Source organism: Coregonus clupeaformis, chromosome 33 (genome assembly GCF_020615455.1).
Source record: "Coregonus clupeaformis isolate EN_2021a chromosome 33, ASM2061545v1, whole genome shotgun sequence".
Lineage (NCBI taxonomy): Eukaryota > Metazoa > Chordata > Actinopteri > Salmoniformes > Salmonidae > Coregonus > Coregonus clupeaformis.
Window position 1 is genome coordinate 33,461,306 of NC_059224.1, and position 13,342 is coordinate 33,474,647.

A 13,342-nucleotide genomic window follows, 5' to 3' on the forward strand; every position below is an offset into this window, starting at 1 on the left:
ATATGGGCCAGTGTGATTGCTGTAGTGTGACTGACTACCACTGTTGACTTGCCTCCGGTCAGCATGGCAAGAGATGACTGATAGGAGAACAGTGTGTTTATGTGTGCTGTTCTGTTCATATTCAGGTTCAAAAACACTTGCCAAGGTTACCATGTGTTGCAATGGCACAGGGCAGTTTTAGTGATTTATTAAGGAAGATAGATATTACTTAACTATTATGCATTCGCTCCATGAAATTCCCCCATATTCAATTGCAAAAATGCTGATTTCCTCTGAGCGTTACATTTTGTTATGCTGTAGGTGTGTTATGAAAGGGGTGGGGTGTGGTGGTACATCGAAAACAAGCCTTGCAGCTCTCTTTTGTACTAAAGTTAAGTGGATTTGGTGGGAGATGTGTTGAGAGACTGTTTTGTTTCCGTGAAGAAGTACAGTACTTTCATCATAAAAGACTGATTAATGTATTTGCATAAAAAAAGGTCCCTTTCACTCATGTTAAACTGGGTGTCAAGCGTTTCTCTCTGAAAGTGTTCCTGGTGAAGTGCCAGAAGGTAGTCAACGTCGCATGGTTTTTATGTCTTTCTTCTCTGGTGTTTTCTGTGAAAAATTTGGTGTAGTGGTTGAAGTGTGAAATATTTATGTGTACACATTAAACAGCTGTTCATGCAGTCGAGAGTGAAACTGGAACACACTTATGAGCCTTATTCAGGGGGTTGTAGAGTAAGCGCGTGATTTTACAAACCTTATGGGTAGCTATCAAACAATTTTTCTGCATCAATGCCCTGCTCTTAAGTGGCAAAATGACTCTGAAGAGACCTGTGGATAGTTATTGCTCTCATATATTTACAGTGCATTCGGAAAGTATTCAGACCCCTTGACTTTTTCCACATTTTGTTACGTTACATCCTTTTCTAACATGGATTAAATTATTTTTTTCCCTCGTCAATCTACACACAATACCCCATAATAACAAAGCAAAAACAGGTTTTTAGAAATGTTTGCACATATATTTAATATAATAAACTGAAATATCACATTTACATAAGCTTGGCACACCTGTATTTGGGGAGTTTCTCCAATTCTTCTTTGCAGATCCTCTCAAGCTCTATCTGGTTGGATGGGAGCGTCGCTGCACAGCTATTTTCAGGTCTCTCCAAAGATGTTCGATCGGGTTGTAGTCCGGGCTCTGTCTGGGCCACTCCAAGACATTCAGAGACTTGTCCCGAAGCCACTCCTGCGTTGTCTTGGCTGTGTGCTTAGGGTCGTTGTCCTGTTGGAAGGTGAACCTTCACCCCAGTCTGAGGTCCTGAGCGCTCTGGAGCAGGTTTTCATCAATGATATCTCTGTACTTTGCTCCGTTCAACTTTCCCTCGATCCTGACTAGTCTCCCAGTCCCTGCCGCTGAAAAACATCCCCACAGCATGATGCTTCCACCACCATGCTTCACCGTAGGGATGGTGCCAGGTTTCCTCCAGAAGTGACGCTTGGCATTCAGGCCAAAGAGTTCAATCTTGGTTTCATCAGACCAGAGTCTTGTTTCTCATGGTCTGAGAGTCCTTTAGGTGCCTTTTGGCTAACTCCAAGCGGGCTGTCATGTGCCTTTTACTGAGGAGTGGCTTCCATCTGGCCACTCTACCATAAAGGCCTGATAGGTCGAGTGCTGCAGAGATGGTTGTCCTTCTCGAAGGTTCTCCCATCTCCACAGAGGAACTCTGGAGCTCTGTCAGAGTGACCATCGGGTTCTTGGTCACCTCCCTGACCAAGGCCCTTCTCCCCTGATTGCTCAGTTTGGCCGGGCGGCCAGCTCTAGGAAGAGTTTTGGTGGTTCCAAACGTCTTCCATTTAAGAATGATGGAGGCCGCTGTGTTCTTGGGGACCTTCAATGCTGCAGAAATGTTTTGGTACCCTTTCCCAGATCTGTGCCTCGACACAATCATGTCTTTGAGCTCTACGGACAATTCCTTCGACCTCATGGCTTGGTTTCTGCTCTGACATGCACTGTCAACTGTAGAACCATATATAGACAGGTGTGTGCCTTTCCAAATCATGTCCAATCAATTGAACTTACCACAGGTGGACTCCAATCAAGTTGTAGAAACATCTCAAGGATGATCAATGGAAACAGGATGCACCTGAGCTCAATTTTGAGACAAATAGCAAAGGGTCTTAATACTTATGTAAATAATTGTATTAAATGTATAATTAATACATTTGCAAAAATTTCAAAAAAACTGTTCGCTTTGTGGAAAAAGTCAAGGGGTCTGAATATTTTCCGAATGCACTGTATGTCTCCTATCTTTATAATTTAAACACTATGACAGCAATCCAGAGGAGAGGTAAAATATCTTGCTACATAATATGGAGACCAAGGGGGGCGTTTATATTGAGAGCTGAGCTAAGCTTGGAGCTGACCCACCATTCTCTTCACCTAGTAGGAGATTTTTCCAATCCCAATCCAACCAAATTCACATTTACAGTTTCAAAATCCCAAATCCCTCTTTGAGCTCTACCTGAGCCAAGGCACACAGGGAGGCACCGTTTCAAATAGACAGACATTATTATTGGCAATAATAATAGTATGGGGCACTGCTTCCAGAGCAGGAATAATAAAAAAGGATGAAATCTGTAATGGGACTCTGCAGAGATAAACCGAATCTGTGTACTAATGGCAAAGACCGGCCAATATAAATTATTAAATGATTTAAAACCTTTTAGCCTTGCACAATAGCATACGTATAGGGCTCAGTAATCAGGTGGAGAAATCCTACAGTGGGGAAAAAAAGTATTTAGTCAGCCACCAATTGTGCAAGTTCTCCCACCTAAAAAGATGAGAGAGGCCTGTAATTTTCATCATAGGTACACGTCAACTATGACAGACCAATTGAGGAAAAAAAATCCAGAAAATCACATTTGTAGGATTTTTTATGAATTTATTTGCAAATTATGGTGGAAAATAAGTATTTGGTCAATAACAAAGTTTCTCAATACTTTGTTATATACCCTTTGTTGGCAATGACACAGGTCAAACGTTTTCTGTAAGTCTTCACAAGGTTTTCACACACTGTTGCTGGTATTTTTGCCCATTCCTCCATGCAGATCTCCTCTAGAGCAGTGATGTTTTGGGGCTGTCACTGGGCAACACGGACTTTCAACTCCCTCCAAAGATTTTCTATGGGGTTGAGATCTGGAGACTGGCTAGGCCACTCCAGGACCTTGAAATGCATCTTACGAAGCCACTCCTTCGTTGCCCGGGCGGTGTGTTTGGGATCAATGCCCTTGCTGATGGAAGGAGGTTTTCACTCAAAATCTCACGATACATGGCCCCATTCATTCTTTCCTTTACACGGATCAGTCGTCCTGGTCCCTTTGCAGAAAAACAGCCCCAAAGCATGATGTTTCCACCCCCATGCTTCACAATAGGTATGGTGTTCTTTGGATTCTTTGTCCTCCAAACACGACGAGTTGAGTTTTTACCAAAAAGTTATATGGGAGAATGACCATATGACATTCTCCCAATCCTCTTCTGGATCATCCAAATGCACTCTAGCAAACTTCAGACGGGCCTGGACATGTACTGGCTTAAGCAGGGGGACACGTCTGGCACTGCAGGATTTGAGTCCCTGGCGGCGTAGTGTGTTACTGATGGTAGGCTTTGTTACTTTGGTCCCAGCTCTCTGCAGGTCATTCACTAGGTCCCCCCGTGTGGTTCTGGGATTTTTGCTCACCGTTCTTGTGATCATTTTGATCCCACGGGGTGAGATCTTGCGTGGAGCCCCAGATCGAGGGAGATTATCAGTGGTCTTGTATGTCTTCCATTTCCTAATAATTGCTCCCACAGTTGATTTCTTCAAACCAAGCTGCTTACCTATTGCAGATTCAGTCTTCCCAGCCTGGTGCAGGTCTACAATTTTGTTTCTGGTGTCCTTTGACAGCTCTTGGCCATAGTGGAGTTTGGAGTGTGACTGTTTGAGGTTGTGGACAGGTGTCTTTTATACTGATAACAAGTTCACAGTGGTGCTACAGATCATTTTTATAAAATATATTTACACCTTGACATTCTGGGGAATATTACACAAGACATCTATTTTCTCCAGGTTTAAGTCAGAGAGGCTTTCAGGTTAATTTGTACCCTGTCACAGGCTTTCCACCTTCGGTAAGCAAAACCCAATAACACATCCATGGGGTGACAATAGGAACAATGTCTTAGAAGGTTTGAGGGCTGTTCACACCCAGTCACACCCTCTCCACTGAGCTCAACCCTCCCACAGTCAGACACTAGATATCTACTTGTTCTGTACAATCATCTATCTACGGCGGTTTCAGCAAAGTGTTACTGTAGATGTTCATTTGTCTGAGCCTAGCCTCTCTTCTGTTAGCAGCCATTTTTATGCGGCGAGACTTTGTGTTGTCTGAGGATCATCTGATCCCAAGGATCACACACTTTGAGAGACAACACTCCGAGTTCCTTTTGTCCAACAATGACGTTTCTTTCTTTTTTTGTTCAAAGTTGGTATGATTTTCAAAGCCTCCTACAAACTCAGATGAACATTTCGAAGGCCGAGGGGAGTATAAGAACAATATCCAACTTTGAATCAAAGTATCAACAGAATGATTGGTATGTAAATGAAACAGTGGACAATGATAACATTTCAAGGTAATGTCTTCAGTGATCTGCACAGTATATACTGTAAGTCTCTTAGATACTGTGTAATGCAGAGATTATATGCTGAGAGGGAGAGAGTGAAGAGAGACAGATGTTTGAAATTACAGAGGCAGAGAGAGATGTTTGAATTTGCCCTCTCTGACTGACATCTTTGTAATGATCTATTATTGAGATTCAAGGCTGTGGGGAATTTCCAGTCATGAGGCGGGGATTCTTAGGGTGCACGAGAAAAATGGATTTGGAGAGAAAGAGGCATTATAAAGCCTTGTGCGGTGCTTTTGTGTAATTCTGAGCAGAGGCGGCATCAAGCACTGTGTTTCTGAGTTATGGCATTATGCTGTAATAAGGAATTGGACCTTGAATGCCCTGCTATATTGCCCCTAGCCACATCAAAGAGCATCCTCAGTCTAACTCAATAGCCCAGAGAACATATTACTAGTGCAGCATCTGTGGTGGTGCTGGTTTAATATTTAACGCCAGGCACTGATAAATGTCCCCTGATCATGAGGTATCATGGGAGAGCAGCAACACCTCCATAAAAAACAACTGATCAGAAAAATGAAAGGAAAATGAGGAACTCAGGTTTTCTTGAGGACTAGTTGAACACAATGCTATCACCTAGGGATTTGAGCTAAAAGAAGATCAGCAAAGGGGAAGAGAATACAGTCTGAGAATAATGTAAAAGTAGTATTCACAGTTTGTTTTCACAGTTTGTTTTTCCAGACACCTAATTTCTGTGAAAGCATTCAAACCACACAGAGCAGACCCAACCCTGACCTCTTTTTCCTGTTTTTTTATATATGCTCTGATCAGAGTTGTTCCTCTCTGGGAATGTGTGATGAGGTGGTGATGAAGGAGTCAGGCGCAGGAGGGTAAATCACAGAATAACAGGCTTAATCCGCAAAATACAGGTTTACGCAGAAATGCGTCAAACACACTCCAGGGCACAAAACAGGTGCACTGGAAAATACATAAATGGATAAAAGGCAGTGCGTGTTGACGTAGTGCACATACCTCTAAAATCAGCATAAAAACAATATGCGCATTTTCCCACCAGAGATGTGTTCCCATCAAATTGATTTATGGATAAAGGGCTGTGCGTGTTGACGTAGTGCACATACAAATACCTTTTGCGGTTAAATTCCCATGTACCGAATAACAATACAAGTTAAATGGGTTTCCATCGCATTTTCAACTCTACTGATGGTTTTCTCACAACAACAAAAAAGTTATATGGCGTGTGCCAACTCTGGTATTGGCACGTGCGCTTTAGCCAACAGCTTGCAGATACAGTGCGGGTATAGCCTACATGATGAGATTATTATGGACAAAAGAGCGAGATTATTTTTATTTGTTAAACTGCAAATGATGATCATGTCACCAAAATAAGACCCTCGATATTTATTGGAAAGGAGCATCAAGCGCATCACCGTGCACTTTCACCACCCTGTGAAGTTCATCATAATTTATTTCAACACTTAATAATCTGCATGCACCATATCGTCGAGTGACTACAAATTTACTTTGATATGTTATTATATCAATATTTTGCGCATAAAGGCGTTTCCACCGCCATTTCTCGCATAATTAATTTTATCAACACAAAAAGATCCCACCATGATGAACGAACAAATGAACTGTCAGCATTTAGAAAATTGTACTGAAACTTCATATTTCGTTCACAGCTGTCGTAATTTTTGAGGTATTGTATGACTGTTATACGGTATGAAACGTGGTTATCCTGTATGATGGAAGAACATCAACACCTCATCTGTGTTGGTCCCGTGGCCATGGCACCAGAGCTTGATTGGTCTATAGTTCATGCAGTGGATGCTGATGTTTTTTGCCCTGCTCCAACCTCTCAACCCTGTGTATGTTTGTGTGTGTTTCGGAGGGGCTGGGATAACATTTCTGTGGACTGCAAGGACAATGGATCAATAAAGTATTCTTCTTGGTGGAGGAGCGTTGGGGCTTCGTCGTCTTCCACTGCTCAAGAGCACCGTCACTATCAGTGCCAGTGAGATCTGGATGTACAGTTGGCCTGCTGTATTGCAAAAGACACCCACTTCACCACATACTTTAAGAGGCTGGCTTCCTTGAACATGTTGGATGTCTTTCAGACTTCTGACACAAGCCGTCTTGTAATTGGCTCTTATTTTCTGAACATTGCACTCAATTTGGAAGACTTCCTTGTGAAAAATATATTGTATTTCAGCTCTATAATGTGTTTCATCCTCGTGTGTGTCATGTAACCAGTCGTCTGAGTCCTCTGTGGTTGTCATGCCAACAACATATTCTAGGCGGTTGGTTGGGTAAGCTTGTGGAGTCAAGTGATGGAGGTGTCGAGAGATATATACAGTACATGTGGAGAGAGGGGGGAAGAGCTGTACTGGCTGGCTATCACTGGTGTCGCTCAGACAAGACGTAACATTTTTTCCCTCATCAATCTACACACAATACACCCATAATGACAAAGTGAAAACAGGTTTTTAGAATATTTTGCAAATGTATAAAAAAAAATAAAAATAAATACCGTATTTACATAAGTTTTCAGACCCTTTGTTATGAGACTCGAAATTGAGCTCAGGTGCATCCTGTTTCCATTGATCATCCTTGAGGAGTTTGTACAACTTGGAGTCCACCTGTGGTAAGTCCAATTGATTGGACATGATTTGGAAAGGCACACACCTGTCTATATAAGGTCCCACAGTTGACAGTGCATGTCAGAGCAAAAACCAAGCCATGAGGTCGAAGGAATTGTCCGTAGAGCTCCAAGACAGGATTGTGTCGAGGCACAGATCTGGGGAAGGGTACCAAAAAATGTCTGCAGCATTGAAAGTCCCCAAGAACACAGTGGCCTCCATCATTCTTAAATGGAAGGAGTTTGGAACCACCAAGACTCTTCCTAGAGCTGGCCGCCCGGCCAAACTGAGCAATCGGGGGAGAAGGGCCTTGGTCAGGGAGGTGACCAAGAACCCGAATCTGACAGAGCTCCAGAGTTCCTCTGTGGAGATGGGAGAACCTTCCAGAAGGACAACCATCTCTGCAGCACTCCACCAATCAGGCCTTTATGGTAGAGTGGCCAGACGGAAGCTACTACTTAGTAAAAGGCACATGAGAGCCCGCTTGGAGTTTGCCAAAAGGCACCTAAAGGACTCTCAGACAATGAGAAACAAGATTCTCTGCTCTGATGAAACCAAGATTGAACTCTTTGGCCTGAATGCCAAGCGTCACGTCTGGAGGAAACCTGGCACCATCCCTACAGTTAAGCATGGTGGTGGCAGCATCATGCTGTGGGGATGTTTTTCAGAGGCAGGGACTGGGAGACTAGTCAGGATTGAGGGAAAGATGAACGGAGCAAAGTACAGAGAGATCCTTGATGAAAACCTGCTCCAGAGCGCTCAGGACCGCAGAATGGGGTGAAGGTTCACCTTCCAACAGGACAACGACCCTAAGCACACAGCCAAGACAACGCACGAGTAGCTTCGGGGCAAGTCTCTGAATGTCCTTGAGTGGCCCAGACAGATCCTGGACTTGAACCCGATCAAACATCTCTGGAGAGACCTGAAAATAGCTGTGCAGTGACACTCCCCATCCAACCTGACAGAGCTTGAGAGGATCTGCAGAGAAGAATGGGAGAAACTCCCCAAATACAGGTGTGCCAAGCTTGTAGTGTCCTAACAAAGAAGACTTGAGGCTGTAATTGCTGCCAAAGGTGTTTCAACAAAGTACTGAGTAAAGGGTCTGAATACTTATGTAAATGTGATATTTCCGTTTTTTTATACATTTACGAAATGCTCTGAGACCACGTTGCTCTGCTGCCTGCTGGGGGGTAAGAGAGGGCCTTGCCCAAAGTAGTGCACTGTATAGGGAATAGGGTGCCATTTGGGACTCAGACTCTGTCTGTCTGGGACACCTCCACTGCTGCTGTTCCGGCGGCAGTTTGGAACTGCCAAGTAGCCATATGGCAAAGGCAATACTCTCCTCTGGTGAGACATGTCTGGCATGAGAACAAAGGGCAAGGATGGAGGAATGCAATGAACCATCATACCCATACCTTCAACATTGTCTCTTAAACCAATCAATTGATCCACTTGTATAAGTAAAGACCTGCTTTTTAATAGATGGTTTCCTGTATCTAACCATTAATGGCACTGACTGAATTTGATATAGGCAGCGCACTAGGATAGACAACAGACATGGCTTCATTTTGGCTTTGTTTTGTAAAATTTTTGTTAAAATTGTGGTTATTCTCTTGTCAATGCAATTTGGAATATTGAAATGACCCCATTTTTCACTTTGACTGAGGATTCATAAAGGTGTGCAAATGACATTTGTGGAGAAAAGCGGTATCAATCATTTACATGCACTAAGGGTGACTAGTGGTGTTAATTCATCTGCAAATCCAATCAGTTTTTCACATCGATTCAACACGGCAGGTTTCCAAATGGCACCCTATTCCTTATATAGTGCACTACTTTTGACCTGCCTGCCAGCGTAGGCCTCAAGTCCTCCCACACAGAGAGGCTGACTGATCAGACTGGAGACTGATGTTTCATGAGCTGAAATAAAATATCCCAAAAATGTTCCATACGCACAAAAGGATATTTCTCTCAAATGTTGTGCACAAATTTGTTTATATCCGATTTAGTGAGCATTTCTCCTTTGCCAAGATAATCCATCCACCTACCAGGTGTGTCATATCAAGAAGCTGATTAAACAGCATGATCATTACACAGGTGCACTTTGTGCTGGGGACAATAAAAGGCCACTCTAAAATGTGCAGTTTTGTCACACAACACAATGCCACAGATGTCTCACATTTTGACGGAGCGTGCAATTGGCATGCTGACTGCAGGAATGTCCACCAGGGCTGTTGCCAGAGTTTGGCAGTACGTCCAACCGGCTTCACAACCACAGATCACATGTAACCATGCCAGCCCAGGACCTCCAGCCCAGGACCTCCAGCCCAGGACCTCCAGCCCAGGACCCAGATGCATATTTGTACTCCCTGTCATGTGAAATCCATATATTAGGGCCTAATGAATTTATTTCAATTGACTGATTCCCTTATATAAACTGTAGCTCAGTAAAATCTTTGAAATTGTTGCGTTTTATATTTTTGTTCAGTGTAGTTATGACCAGAAAACTACTTTGTAGGGAATATGGTGCCATTTGGGACACAGACAGAGAACCACTGGCTTCAAATGGCAATGGGAAATACATTTGATTCAAGAGTCAGTCTCTTTCTCAAATCAACATGATTGATTACTATCCTGCATGGCACCCTAATGACAGTGATCGCAACTGGAAGTTTCCAGTTAATGAGAGAAGTTCATGAAATGCACTCTACTGAAAATGGTCTGAGGAAAAGTTCATTCCCTGTTGATAGGGCCTTGAATATCTCATTCCAAGCTCTATGTTGCGCTGTATGCTCATCTGAGCCCTGACAGGACAAAATGTATGAAAATGTATGCACTCACTAACTGTAAGTCACTCTGGATAAGAGCGTCTGTGAGACCCAGATCACAATGGGTTTCGATTGTGTCACTGTTCACCATCTGATTGGCAAAATGTAAGTCACCAAAATGATCACACTATTTTATACAGTCAGTGTTTACTCATTCCATGGATTATTTTGTGCAAAAAAGAGTGGCAGAGACTTTCTTTAGTAGTCTATGAAAAACCACAGATGTGAGGTTAGGCTTTTTGTAGGTCCTCTACAGTGGCGGTCGGTGCCGTTTAAGATGAGGGAGGACAATTCTTTTTTTTATGGGTGTGACAGTGTTGCTTCCGACCCTCTCCTCGCCCCTACCTGGGCTTGAACCAGGGACCCTCTGCACACATCGACAACAGTCAACCTCGAAGCACTGTTACCCGTCGCTCCACAAAAGCCGCGGTCCTTGGAGAGCAAGGGAAACAACTACTTCAAGGTCTCAGAGCATGTGACGTCACCGATTGAACCACTACTAGCGCACACCGCTAACTAGCTAGCCATCTCACACTGGTTACACTCACCCCTCTTTGACTTCCTCCTTTTCCGCAGCAACCAGTGATCCGGGTCAACAGCATCAATGTAACAGTTTTGCTTCCGTCCCTCTCCTCGCCCCAACCTGAGCTTGAACCAGGGACCCTCTGCACACATCGACAACAGTCACCCTCGAAGCACCGTTACCCATCTCTCCACAAATGGCCCCGGCCCTTGCAGAGCAAGGGAAACAACTACTTCAAGGTCTCAGAGCGAGTGACGCTACTAGCGCGCACCGCTAACTAGCTAGCCATTTCACACCGGTTACATGAGCATGGCCTTATTTCTATTACAGCATATTGGATGACTGTCATTCATATTCCATTCACCCAGTTCAATATAACATAGATAGGTTTAAGCTATACTCATCGTGAGGTTGCTACAACCTAGCCTATGAATGAATGTTTACAACGTAGGTGCACACATGTCGAGAGAAAGATTTGAGGTGACACATGGACAGACAATGACACACACTTGCCTGTATCTAGCTGATCTAGGGTGTAATCATTAGTCAAACAGTTGCAAACAAGAGTTTCTATTGGACAAATTCAGGTATGTTTATCTCCGTTTCATTTGCTTCTGTTCAAGAAATGTTTTTCAACAGAATCGGTGGAATGAATACACCCCTGATTACATGCAAACAGTTCACTTTCATAGCCACATATAAACAGCTCGTTGTATTCCTTCTCGCATCTACGCGCTCTCCTCCTCTCACCTTTTCCCTTCACTTGTGGACTTCAGTGTACAACACATCAGATGTCCGTGACCCGGCGAAAAAACCTTGATATCATAATCGCTACACACACAGCCTACATCGTTGTCGCCATATTAGCTAAAGTAAAGTCATAATCACATAGCTAATAGAACTAACGCGTTAGTAAACCCGCTACAATCATGCAGTACAGTGTACAGCCAGTAAGCAGTTTAGCAGTTACACCGGCGGGCCCCGGTGGCAATAAATTAGTAAAACCAAAAGCTTACCTTGACTTGGAAGAGTTCCAGTGTTGGATAGTCATAGCCTGCTAGCTAACATAGCATCCCTCTATTTGAGCCGGTTGTTTGAGCAGGCTAAACTAGCTAGCTGCATTTGATAGCTAAGTAAGTGAAAGTGAATTTTTTAAAGGAAATATAGCTAGCTCTCGCTCTCTCTCTTGCTCCTCCATTTGTTCAAAACTGTTCAACTATTGTCTTTCTCTCTCTTTGAGTCATCTACTCACCACATTTGATGCACTGCAGTGCTAGCTAGCTGTAGCTTATGCTTTCAGTACTAGATTCATTCTCTGATCCTTTGATTGGGTGGACAACATGTCAGTTCATGCTGCAAGAGCTCTGATAGGTTGGAGGATGTCCTCCGGAAGTTGTCATAATTACTGTTTAAGTCTATGGAAATGGGTGAGAACCTTGAGCCTCCTAGGTTTTGTATTGAAGTAAATGTACCCAGAGGAGGACGGAAGCTACACAATGCTGCTACCCTACAGAGTGCTGTTGAGGCTTCTGTAGACCTTCATTGCATTGTGTTTTAATCAATTATTTGGTGACGTGAATATATTTTGTATAGTTTTATCTAAAAAGGATAACTTTTGAAATGTTTCACTATTTGTATGAAATTCACTGAGGAGGATGGTCCTCCCCTTCCTCCTCTGAGGAGCCTCCACACTCCACTAAGGCTCTACCACAATGTCACGAAAGTGTTAATGAAACGCTTAGTACTTACGTTATGTTTAGCTCAATAAAGTCAATAAAGCTTTGAATTTCGTCTCATAAAAGTTTGAGTTGACCCATGGAGGCCAACACTTTCTATTTGTATATAGTATGAAAAAAAGAAACACTAGTAAATGGGTAAAATGAAAAAGGATAAACCAAGAAACATTTTTATTTCAGCCTGTCACGGATGGCCTAGCTGTCACCTGCCACCCACAGCCTATTAAAACATAATTTAGAGCTGTGTTGACTGTGGAGAACATTATGCACACTCAATACAGTCTCCTGGCCCAGCCACATTAGTGATTAAACCTGCTGTCACAATACTAAGAGAGCCTCTCTCTCTATCTCTAATTTATCGCACTGCTTTGCTTTATCTTGGCCAGGTCGCAGTTGTAAATGAGAACTTGTTCTCAACTGGCTTACCTGGTTAAATAAAGGTTAAATAAAATAAAAATAAAAATCTCTCTCTCTCTCTCATTGCTTAAGTGGCAGACAAGCTTGTCACGCTCTGGCGAGGCCACCTATGGATTCGATGTCCAATTCTGTTTTTCATGTCTCCAACTGACCATTCAATTGATTCTTCCCCGGTGGCTGGTTTATGATGCAGAATAGAAATCTAATTCCACGCATAAGAGGTTGGTCCACTCCATGATGACAATGGACAATGAAATGTAATGGAAACAAATCTATTCATTGTCTGTGCTTATAATCATGATTAAAGTCATTCGGAGGGCCAGCATTATAATTCATTGCAGTTAAATACTTTTGAGATTTCTAATTGGGCGAGGGGTTGAGGTCGCAGTGTTACCTGAAGGAATACCAATCCAATCCTTCTGAGACTCTGTTTCAGTATTCTTCCCTGTGCTCAGACCCATTTTAGATTTCTGCCCTTTGAGGTCAATATCTACAGTAATTGATCTTAAAGACAGACTGAAAAGACAGACTGAAAA